The sequence below is a fragment of the Psammomys obesus genome, unplaced genomic scaffold, assembly GCF_907164565.1.
Source record: "Psammomys obesus unplaced genomic scaffold, mPsaObe1.curated_primary_1811, whole genome shotgun sequence".
In the NCBI taxonomy this organism is placed as follows: Eukaryota; Metazoa; Chordata; class Mammalia; order Rodentia; family Muridae; genus Psammomys; species Psammomys obesus.
Window position 1 is genome coordinate 1,741,818 of NW_026585609.1, and position 12,589 is coordinate 1,754,406.

The 12,589-nt window shown below is 38.5% G+C and overlaps 1 protein-coding gene across 1 annotated transcript in view; it reads left to right on the forward strand.

The window, feature by feature from the left end:
- Positions 1–12,589, forward strand: part of Plcz1 (phospholipase C zeta 1) — a 49,869-nt gene that overhangs the window by 1,265 nt on the left and 36,015 nt on the right. The window lies entirely within an intron of this gene.

The window sequence follows — 12,589 nt, forward strand, 5'->3', positions numbered from 1 at the left end:
TACATACACACACACACACACACACACACACACACACACACACACACTCACTCACACGCACACACACACACTGACACACAACTCTCAAAAGGTATAAAAAGAAATGATGAAGATGATTAAAATGATTAAGACAACAAAGTACATAAATGAACAAAAAGCTAATAAATTCAGTGACCAAACCAAACCAAAACGAAGCAAAAGTAACCGAGCACCACCACCAACAGTGAACCCCCAGATCAAAATGAACCAACCAAAAACCCATAGAACCCCAAAACAACAAAAAGACTAAAAAATGAAACCAAAACAAAAATCCAAACAAACAAACAAACAAAAAAAACCCTCAAATTTCTAAGACTTCCTCTGTGAGCTTGAATAAGCAAAGAGTTCCAACTCAACTAGTTACCTTGTTTTTTTGGTCTTTTTGTTATTTTGTCTTTTTTTTTTTTTTTTTCCCCAGAGCTGAGGACCGAACCCAGGGCCTTGCGCTTGCTAGGCAAGCGCTCTACCACTGAGCTAAATCCCCAACCCCTCAACTATTCTACTCTACTGTGTAAAGAAACATTCTATCCAGAGAAGCTAGTCGAGATGAAGAAATTAACAGGCTTAAAATGGAAAGGCAGCAGGAAAATAGAGTCTGGTCACAGATGATCTTACATGGAGGACTTTGTAAAAAACCAACCAGACAAACACAATGATTAGAGCTAACAAATCCAGCAGAGTGGCAGGGCACAACATCATGTGTAAAATCACTGCATTTCTGCTCACCATCAGTGAATCACCCCAGAAAAACCCAAGGAGACAATTCCATTTCAGTTAATATCAAAATGGATAAAGTACCTAGGAATAAACTTACCTCAGAAGATAAAATACTTACACAAGATAATGAAACATCAACAAAAAGTTTATAGCAGAAATAAATGAAAGATACTTTATGTAAATGTGTTCATTTTGACAAAAGCAATTTATCTACAGATATAGTACAGCTTTTCTTTCTCTTTTTCCCAATCCTTTCTCTTTTCTGAAAAGTCAGAAAAAGACCTTTCATTTTTTTTTTTTTGGACCAAAGAAGACCTGAATAGCCAGAATAATATTAAGAAAGAGCAAAGCCATAGGCAGCTTTCAAAATATAATTTGGTTTCAAAATGCAAGTTAAATGTTGCAGCAACCAAAACAGTATAGCCTGGATAGAACATAGGTGTGTAAACAAATGAAACTAAACCGAGAGCCTAGAAATAAGGCATTCTTGTGCAGTCAGTGATCTTCAGCAGAAGTGCCAAACACACACAGTGGCAGGAGCTTCTCCTCCGTGAGCAGCCCGGGAAGACTGGATATCCACGTGCGAAGCTTATGACTGGGCTCTTAAGCCACATACCACGTCCATTAAAACACATAGATGGAAATGCCAGACCCCAAACTAGAAAAATCCTTGATGAGAACCTATGGGGGAAAAAACATCCTCTTGACATCAGTCTTCATGCTGGCTTCTAGAATGCACACACAGGAAATAAAGCAAAAAAGACAACAGAATTACACTGAGTTTTGTGAATTACACAAAGTTTTACAGCTTTGGCATAACAAAGGAAGCAGAAAACAGAGATAGTAACCTACAGAGTGAGGGGAAATAGTCATGGACTATTCCATAAGGCGTTAATGTCCAAAACACACAAAGAAGTTACAAAATGCAGTAGAGGAAAAAGTAACAATGCCTAAAAATAAGCAAAGGGACTTTATATACACTGCTCAAAAGTACGCAAATAGCCCACAGGTATCTGAGATGTGCATGACACCACTAGCCATTAGGGCAGTGCTGAGCAATCCTCAGGAGACGGCTACCACAGCTGGTGGAATGGCATGGTTACATGCATATATTATAGGAAATATTTGTGAGGATATGGGGAAAAAGGCATCCTGTACACTATTCAGAGGCGTGTAAATCATTGCAGCCATTGAGGAAAATATCACAGAGAAGTCCCCAAAACATAGAACTGCCATGAAATACAGCTACAGTTCCAGAACTGCTGTGTGATACAGCTACATTCTCAGAACTAGACTGTAAACAAACTTTTAGTTTATTCTGACCGTCTATGCTTACTGCCATGTATCTTTATAGCCAAGACATGGAAACAGCCAAGGTGCCTGTCACTATAACAATGATTAAAGACAACATGGCATATCCATAACATGGACTATTATTCAACCACTCACAATAAGATGAATAAATCCAAAAGAAGAACTAGGTACAAGAAGCCAAACAAAGAGATAAAATACTCATGGTATCACTGATGTAAGGATTATGAGATTTTCAAATTCACAGGAGCAAAGGAGAGTCCAGTATGGTAAGCAGCAGGCTAGGTAAAGGATACAGCCTCAGTTTACAGTATGAAAAGATTTCTGAGGTGTACTTATAGGAGACTGTAGTTCATGGGATTGCATTACAGCCATAGAATTGATGAGTAGAACATATGTTGACTGCTCTTCCTCTCTCTTTCTCTCTCTCTCTCAACACCAACACACACATCCACACAGACACACACACACACACACACACACACACACACACACTGCAGAAAACACCTTTGAATGGAATAGACACGTATACAGTGCTTACCGTATTCTGTTAGTTTTATAGTTATGTACATAAAATAATTCATTAAGTTGTATATATTAAATATGTCAACTTTTTGAAAGATTTACAATTATTTGTGTGTGCGCAGCTATGTGCCACGGTGCACAAGTGGAAAGTCAGGAAACAGCCTTGAGGGTTGGTTCTCTTCCTCCACCATGTGGGTCCTGGGGGTTGAACTCAGGTTGCAAGGCTTGGTGGCAAGCTCCTTTTCCTGCTGAGCCATCTCATTGGCTCAAAGTATGTAAATATTTTATATGTTGAATGTGCCCCAGCAGCATAATTTAAACAACGAGTAACCTGGAGAAATATTCTTATTTCACTTATTCGGAAGGGAGAAACTCTCCTGAGATTTCTTTGTTTAAGGAGCCGGCAGGAAGGACTCTGGCTGGGTGCTCTCACTAAGCATCAGAGGGCATGGTCATGACTAAATCAAGACAAGCATTCCAGTGGAGTTTTATCCTAGAGGGCTGACAATTTTCTCTTTGAGAATTAGTCAGAAAACTCTAGATTGGCCAATCTAGATAGCTGGGGATACTGAGCCTCCAAATAATAATTTTTTGGAGATGACAAATCAGCACATTTCTGAATTAACATCTGAACACAAAAGTTTTTTTCTCCCCACAAGACTTTTCATACCCAGGGTTTTCTACCTATCTAACAGCATCTCCTAAGATAGAAAAAGTAATGTTTTTCCCTGATGTAGCTGACTTTACATGGAATAAATGTGGAGGCAGCAATGTACTAAAACATATCAAATGTGAACTGTTGTGAATATTATCACATCATCATCATGCTGCTTTGGAGTTTCTCTCAGACACAGATGATCTGAACCAGGAATTGACTAAAGCACTCTCCACATTCAAAGTACTTGACAGTATGTCCAGCAGTTCTCAAGGCACTGACTGAAATCTTATAGTTTGTTCAGTCATGGGAAGGTCTACATGTTTATTCTGTTAGATGAAATACTTTTGACTAAAAATTAGGGGTAGAAGGGTTAGTGGAAATGGCTCACTTGATGAAGGCACTTGCTGTTACTAGTCTGATGACTTGAGTTTCATTCCTGAAACCCTCACGGTGGGAGGAGAGAACTGGCTCCTGCAAATGGTCCTCTGACCGTCCCATATGCTGTGATACATACCCACTCATATAAATATATAAATGTAAATTTTTAAAGCATTAGAGCCAGAATATTCTCAGAATACATTAAAAAAATAACTTTTAAAATGACCACATGACCTTGAGAACTTTAGAAACAGTAGTGATGACTGTGGTAAGCTTATCTGTGAGGGCATTCCTCAGCCTTCTAGTACTTTGTCAGGTAAACTGACACAAAGGTTGATTGAAGAAAACTTACGGAATGTGGACTGACTGCATTTTGTGTATGTCTTCAGAGTAGTCATCTTGAGCATTCCAAGTCTCTTTTCGGCATGCGCACGTCGGCATTGTCTGCATGCATTCGTGTATGCGTGTAAGAAGGTTTGCAAATGTGCTCATGCATGTAGCAGTCAGAGCTTGACAACAGTATTCTGATTGTCCACCGATTATTTACCAAGGCAGTACCCTCCACCAAGCTTGCAGATTCTACTAGGATAACTAATCAGCATGGAGGAACCCCTGTGACTGCTTCCTGAGAGTTGGGATTACAAGTGGACTGTCACACCCTCCCAGCTTAGTGGGTGGGTGGCTGGCCATGTGGATTCCAGTCCTCATATGCCTGGCAAGTGCTTTGTCATAGAGCCATCTCTCCAGCCTAGAGCATCTACTCCCACTTAACTGTAATTGTAAAATTTTCCTTTCTTCATGGGTGAACTTCCTGTTGTAAATCTAATGAGACACGGCCGACTTGGGTGACTGTTAGCATTTAAAAATGATGTCACAACAGATATTATGTGAAAGAGTTTATTGGATGGAGATGGAGAGACAGAGGGAAGGAGAGAGGGGGAGACCTAGTGGGGGTAGGAGGTGCCTGGACAGAGAAAAGGAGAGGGCAGAGAGCAAGAGAGAAGAGAGACGAAGTGGGGACCTTTTATAGCTTGTGCATAGCTGAATCACATAGGTGCATTTGCCACACATCTAGCAGGTGACATGATGACATCATAGGTTACTAGGCAACTCAGAAACAAAGGGCCTATATGCTAACAGTGACTAAGATCTGGCAGTGTCCCCAAGTATAGAGATTTTAGGCTTAGCTGTTTTTTGCAAATCAAAAATCACCTAAACAAATTTATTAGTCTGTGAAATAGGGATGTTAATCTCACAGGATTGTTCTTAGTCATAAATAAGATATTATTTATGAATATACCTTGTCTGTGCACAAAGTATGCAATTAGTAAGCAGTGAATGAAGTTGCATTAGGAATTATTCAAAATGTATTGATTTCCTAAATAGCTGACATAGATTATGGCATAAATTTATTTCCTTACAAGGTGACTTTTTATTATAAATTTGGATAAAAAAATATGTTTATGATCTTGGCAATATATTCCAAAGTAATTTCTACAAGATGAATTATTGAGTCATGGCTTGAGCAGCAATTTATTAAACATTTTTATTATACTTTTACAAAAAGATTTATTGCTTTGTCTTCTAGTGGTCTTTAATTTATTGCATTATATATTTTCTAAGCAATATTACATGTGACTTCAACACATACACCTAGTCTTTGATCATACCTCTGCTCTTATGAAATTGTATCCTTTTGAATTTCAAGAATTTGTTACTCCAGGACTTGGGTCTTCATATTCTCTAGGCAATTAGCAACCACCGATAATACCATTGCTCACTTAGAAAGTGAGCACTGCAGGAGAGGAAAGCTCTGACTCTCAGGAGAGAAAGGAATACTGAACCTACTCTGAGCAGGCTGTGATGAAGGCCCCAGAAAACCATGAATGTAAGATAAAGGCAACTCTAGAAGACACGTTCTTTAAAGACAAAAGAATGAGGAGCCATATGCACAGAATGCACAGCAGGGGTGCTTGCTGAATGGAAAGGAACCAAACTTGGCTGGAGAAGGGTGCATGGAGGGGGGTGGGGAGAAAAGCTGCTTAAGGCCTTCCTGAAGGTGGAAAATCTTTCTTTTCCTTGTCCTCTCCTTTCTTTCCCTTTGTTTCTCTTCTTATATTTCCTGACCTTCCCTCTTTCTTTTTTTAGTCCCCTGATCTCCCCTCCTCTCCTCCCTTCTCCTCTCTCCACCTTCTTCTCTTCTCCTCTTTCTTTAAAAACTCCCATTTCCTTCTCCCCTTCACTCTTAATTTTCAACAGTTTGATGTGGCCCAGGCAAGTCTGAGACTCTGTGTAGCTGAGAGTGAACTTGAACTCTTGACTTGACTGCTTCTGCTTTCCAAATGCTAAGATTATAGGCATGAATCAACACACCTGTCTTGATAGTGGAAATCTTATAGGGTAGACCCTAGAATTATTACCTTTTTTTGTAGACAATAGTCAGTAAAGCTTTTCACTAGGAAAATAGCAAATATTTTTTGACGAATAATCTGGTAGCAGTATAGAATTGGCTGGAAGTTAGCACCTGGGTAGAGGTACCTCTGCTTACAAACCCCCAACCTTGACCCATTTTACCAGTTTCATTCTGCCTAGGTCACCTCTTGTTTATGGCTTCTGACCTTGCTGATCCATCACATTTTTTCTCATCTCTTACATTCTCTAGTAGACACCAGAATCCTGTACTTTTTCCTGGATGTACTGCAATAAGATTTACCTTCACCTCTGTCTGAGAACTCTGTGTGAGATGCTAAATCCTGACCAGTTAGCTGCCAGAAATTTTATTTTGCCCTTTTTGTTTTGAGGAGTCTGCCAGTCCTTAGATGGCTGGTGAGATGGCTCATTAGGTAAGGAAGCTTGCCACCAAGACTGATAGTTTGAGTTTGATCTCCAGGACCCGTAAAGTGGAGGGGAAGAACCCTCTCCTGAGGGTCGTCTTTTTATTTGCGTGCGTACGCAATGGCTTGGATGTACCCAGATGCACACATAAATAAAGGTATTAACATACTTTTAAATATTTTTTGTTAAATCTAAACCTTTTAAGTGAAGCACTCTTCTTAAAATAATAAGAATATAAGAAACCAACTCATTGACTGAGGCAATCCTAGAAGGAAATGGATGTTTAATGCAACCTGCGTAACAGATACGGAATGTTAAGGTGCTGTATTCTTTTCAGTTTCCTTGAGACCCAGGATCCGAGCTGATAACTGCAGATAGCGGCTCTGCTCCAAAACATGTCCCATCTGCTTACCTCTTGGCTAGTTGGCTGAACCCTCATTCTCAAAGTTGCTCCCAATGTGGGGCGGTGATCCTCTCTGAACTGGCTGGGCGTCCTTAAATTCGATTCTCAGCTCAGATCACTTCTTACAGCCTTTTGTAGAGAATTCTGTGATACCCACCCCTGAACTCTTCCCCTTGTAATGAAAGGTAATTTCCAGTGTGCTTGTCTCTTGTTATACCCCAAAGGTCTGCAGTGTTGCATACTTCACAAGAAAAACTTCAAAAGAGGAGACACAGCTTGGCAAGTCACCATTCAGTTCTACAGTTTGATGTGTGTTTCCCAATCTCATAGGAGTCTGACGGCATAGGCGGTATTTTATGTTCCTATTTTTTTTTTTCAGATGAAATGAGAAACTCACTGAGTTTAATTTGTGTGTCCAAAGTACCACCGCACTTTGGGGTTTGAAAGACAATGTCATCCTCCTCCTCAACACTTTACCTCAACCTGATGGCCCTCCAACCTGGGGTTCTTTGTATTCAAGCTGTTTACAATGGAATGAGACAGTACACTTTTTTTTAATGTAAATTTTTTATTCCTTTTACATCCCTGTATTAGACCCCTCCCTCCTCTCCTCCTGGTCCCACATTCCCTCCCTGTTTCCCCTACCCCCACCCCCGCATTCTTCAGAGAAGGGGAGCCCACTGCTATCCACCCACACAACCATATCAAGATGCATCAGCAGTGAGCACATCTGCTTCCCCTGTGGCCTGGCACAGCTGTTAGGATTGTAAGGCAGAGTTTTACAGCGGGTTCATAAATCATGCCATGAGACAGGTTTCACATGGGAGGTTTTATTAGGGGAAGGGACATCACGAGAGAGAGAGAGAGAGAGAGAGAGAGAGAGAGAGAGAACAGAGAAGAGGGGTGAGTCCTCTGATAAGGTGATACAGTGCATGCGCAGAATGAAAAGATGGTTACAGATGGTGGTTGCAGGTGGTCTCCTCCGATTCTAGAGGTGGCCTCACAGATGCTTGATGTCCCCCTTGTCAGGTCCCCTGGAGGCTGGCCTTTAGAGATGCCTGCTTACTGATGCCAACATAAGCATCTACCTTGGATCTTCCTTGTTACTTATCTTCTTTGGGTCTGTGACTTGTAATATGATTGTCCTATACTATATGCCTAAAATCCACTTATAAGTGAGCACATACCATGAATGTATTTCTGGGTCTGGGTTACCTTACTCAGGATGATCTTTTCTAATTCTATCCATTTACCTGCAAATTGCATGATTTTCTTGTTTTTGATAGCTGAGTAATATTCCATTGTGTAAATGTACCACATTTTCTGTATACATCCTTCAGTTGAAGGACATCTAGGTTGTTTCCAGATTCTGGCTATTATGAACAAAGCTGCTATGAACATAGTTGAGCAAGTGTCCTTGTTGTATGGTAGAACATCTTTTGGGTATGTACCCAGGAGTGGTATAGCTGAGTCCTGAGATAGCACTATTCCCAATTTTCTGAGTTAGTACAAGATTTATTTCCAGAGTGGTTGTAGAAGCTTGCACTCTCACCAACAATGGAGGAATGACACCTTTCTCTGGATCCTCATCAGCATGTGCTGTCACTTGTGTTTTTGATCTAAGTCCCCTGATTGGTGTAAGACAGAATCTCAGGGTTTTTTCCTTGATGACTAAGGACTTCGAGCATTTCTTTAAGCACTTCTAGGCCATCAATATTTCTCTGTTGAGAATTTTCTGTTTAAACTCTGTACCCAATTTTAATTGGATTATTTGGTTTGTTGGTGTTTAAGTTCTTTAGTTCTTTATATATTTTAGGTATTAGCCCTTTGACAGATGTAGAGCTGGTGAAGATCTTTTCTCAATCTGAAGGCTGTTGTTTTATTCTATTGCCGATATCCTTTGACTTACAGAAGCATTTTAATTTCATGAGGTACCATTTATTAATTGTTGATCTTAGAGCCTGAACTGTTGGTGTTCTATTCAGGAAGTTGTCTCCTGTGCCAATGAATTTGAGACTCTCCCCACTTTTCTAATAGATTTTGTATTTCTGGTTTTATGTTGAGGTCTTTGAGCCACTTGGATTTGAGTTTTGTACAGGGTGATAAATATGGATCTATTTTCATTTTTCCACATGTAGACACCCAGTTAGACTAGCACCATTTGTTGAGGATACGTTCTTTTTTCATTGTATGGTTCTGGTTCCTTTGCAACAATCAAGCATCTGTAGGTGTGAGGGTTTATTTCTGGGTCCTCAGTCAATTCCATTGATCAACAAGTCTGATTCTATGCCAGTACCATGCAGGTTTTTTTTTTTTTTTATTACTATTGCTCTGTATAACAGCTTAAAATCACAGATGGATATAACCCCAGAAGATCTTTTATTGTATAGGATTATTTCAGCTCTTGTTTTTTGTTTTGTTTTGTTTTTTTCCATATAAACTTGAGAAGGGTTCATTCAAGGTCAATAAAGTATTGTATTGTTATTTTGATGGGAATTACATTAAATGTTTGGATTGCTTTTGGTAAGATGTCCATTTTTACTGTGTTAATTCTACAGATCCATGAGCATGGGAGATCTTTCCATCTTCTGTTATCTTCTTCAATTTCTTTTTTTCAGAGATTTGAAGTTCTCATCACACAGGTCTTTGGCTTGCTTGGTTAGAGTTACAGCAACATGCTTTCTATTATTTGTGACTATTGTGAAGGCTCTTCCCCTAATTTCTTTCTCAGTCCATTTGTTGTTTGTATATAGGAGGGCTACTCATTTTTTTTTGAGTTAACTTTGTATCTAGCCACTTAGGAGCTATCTGGTAGAATTTTGGGGGTCACTTGTGTATACTATCGTATCATCTACAAATAGTGATGCTTTGATTTCTTCCTTTCCAATTTGTATCCCCTTAATATTTTTTTACTTGTTTTAGTGCTCTGACTAGAACTTCAAGCACTATATTGAAGAAATATGGAGAGAATGGGCAGCCTTGTCTTGTCACTGGTTTCAGTGGAATTGCTTTAAGTTTCTCTTCATTTAATTTGATGCTGGCAATAGGCTTGCTTGTATATCGCCTTTATTATCCTTAGTTATGTTTCTTGAATCCCTGATCTTTCCAAGACTTTTATCATGAAAGGGAGTTGTTTTGTCAAATATTTTTTTGGCATCTAATGAGATGATCATGTGGTTTCTTTTTCAGTTTTTTTTTATATGGTGGATTATGCTGATGAATTTTCATATAATGAACCTTCCCTGCATGCTTGGGATGAATCCTATTTGATCATGATGGGTGATATTTTTGATGTGTTCTTGGATTTGGTTTGCGGGTATTTTATTGAGTATTTTTGCATCAATGTTCACAAGGGAAATTGGTCTGAAATTCTCTTTCTTTGCCTGGTCTTTGTGTGGTTTAGGTATTAGGGTGACTGTGGCCTCATAGACTGAGTTTGACAATGTTCTCTTTCTGTTTTGTGGAATAGTCTGAGGAGTATTGGTATTAGCTCCCTCTTGAAAGTCTGGTAGAAGTCTGTGCTGAAACCATCTGGCACTGGGCTTCTTTTGATGGGAGAATTTGATGACTGCTTCTAGTTCTTTAGGAGTCATAGGACTATTTAATTTGTTTACCTGATCTTGATCTAACTTTGATAAGTGGAGTCTATCAAGAAAATTATCCATTTCATTTAGATTATCCAATTTTGTTGAGTACAATGTTTTGAAGTAAGACTTAATGATTCTTCAGATTTTGTCAATGTTGTTAATGTCCCTTTTTGTTTCTTATTTTGTTGTTTTGGATACTATCTCTCTGTGTTTTAGTTAGTTTGGCTCCTTTGTCTATCTTGTTGATTTTTTTCAAAGAACCAGCTCTTGGTTTTGTTGATTTTTTTGCATTGTTCTTTTTGTTTCTAATTTATTGATTTCAGCCCTGAGTTTATTTCCTGCCATCTACTCATCTTTGGTTTGTTTACTTCCTTTTTTTTCTAGAGCTTCCAGGTGAGCTGTTATTTTGCTAGTATGAGAACTCTCCAATTTCTTTATGAAGACAGTGCTATGTGGTTTCCTCTTATCACTGTTTCCATCGTGTCCCATAAGTTTGGGTGTGTTGTGTCTTCATTTTCATTAAATTTTAGCAAGTATTTAATTTCTTTTTTTATTTCATCCCTGACTCAGTGGTCACTGAGTAGGCAGTTGTTAAGTTTCCAAGAGTCTGTAGGTTGGTTTTTTTTTTTTTTTTGTCATTTCTATTATTGTTGAAATCCAGCTTTAATCAATGATGATATGATAAGATACAATGAGTTAATTCAGTTTTCTTGTACCAGTTGAGGCTTGCTTTGTGACCAACTATGTGGTCGATTTTGGAGAAGGTCCTATGAATTGCTGAGAAGAAGGCATATTCTTTTATGTTTGGGTAAAAGTTCTGTAGAAATCTATTAGATCTGTTTGGTTCATGACCTCTGTTAGTTTTATCATTTTTCAATTTAGTTTCTGTCTCAATGATCTGTCCATTGGTCAGAGAGGGGTACTGAAGTCTCCCACTATTAATGTGTGCAGATTGATGTGTGTTTTAAGCTTTAAAAATGTTTGTTTTATGAATCTATGCCCCTGTATTTGGGGCATAGATATTCAGAATTGAGATGTCCCCTTGGTGGATTTTTCCTTTGATGAAAAATCTCTTCTGATTAATTTGGTTGGACATCTATTTTATTAGATATAGTGTGGCTACTTCAGCTTGTTTCTGGGGTCCATTTGCTTGGAAAAATATTTTTCCAACCATTTACTCTAAGGTAGAGGTTTCGTTGTTGCTTAAGTGTGTTTCTTGTATGTAGCAGAGTGTTGGGTCCTTTTTATACATCTATTCTGCTAGTCTGTGTCTTTTTATTGGAGAGTTCAGTCTTTTGATATTGAGAGATATTATTGACTAATGATTGTTAGTCAGTACCTTTTATGTTAATGTTGGTGGTGGTAATGTTTCTTTTGGTTTTGTTGCAGTGAAGTAATTTATATCCTGTGTTACCTTGGGTGTTGTTAACCTCCTTTGGTTGAAGTTTTCCTTCTAGTATCTTTGGAAGGGCTCTGTTTGTGCATAGACATTGCTTAAATTTGGTTTTGTTACGGAATATCTTGTTTACTTCATCTATGTTGATTGAAAGTTTTGCTGAGTATAGTAGTCTGGGTTGACATCTGTGTTCTGTTAGGGTCCAGGCCTTTCTGGCTTTCGTAGTCTCTGTTGAGAAGTCAGGTGTGATTCTGGTCAGTCTGCCTTTATATGTTGCTTGACATTTTCCCCTTGCAGCCTTAACATTTTTTCTTTGCTCTGTACATTTAGTGTTTTGATTATTATGTGGTAGGAGGAATTTCTTTTTTGGTCTTATCTATTTCGTGTTCTGTAAACCTCTTGTATGTTTAAAGGCATTTTTTTTCTTTAGGTTGGGGCAATTTTCTTTTATGATTTTGTTGAAACTGTTTTCTGGTCTTTAGAGCCAGGAGTCTTCTTTTTCTTCTATTCCTATTATTCTTAGGTTTTGTCTTTTCATGGTGTCTTTGATTTCTTGGATGTTTGTGTCAGGAATTTTTTGATTTAATTTTTTTGACAGATGTGTCAATTTCTTCAGTTGTATCTTCTGCATGTCTCCTGTATTTCTGATATTCTGTTGGTGATGCTTACCTCTGTAGCTCCTGCTCTATGTTTTCCAACTTCAGGATTTTCTCAGTTTGTGTTTTCTTTATTGAATTTAT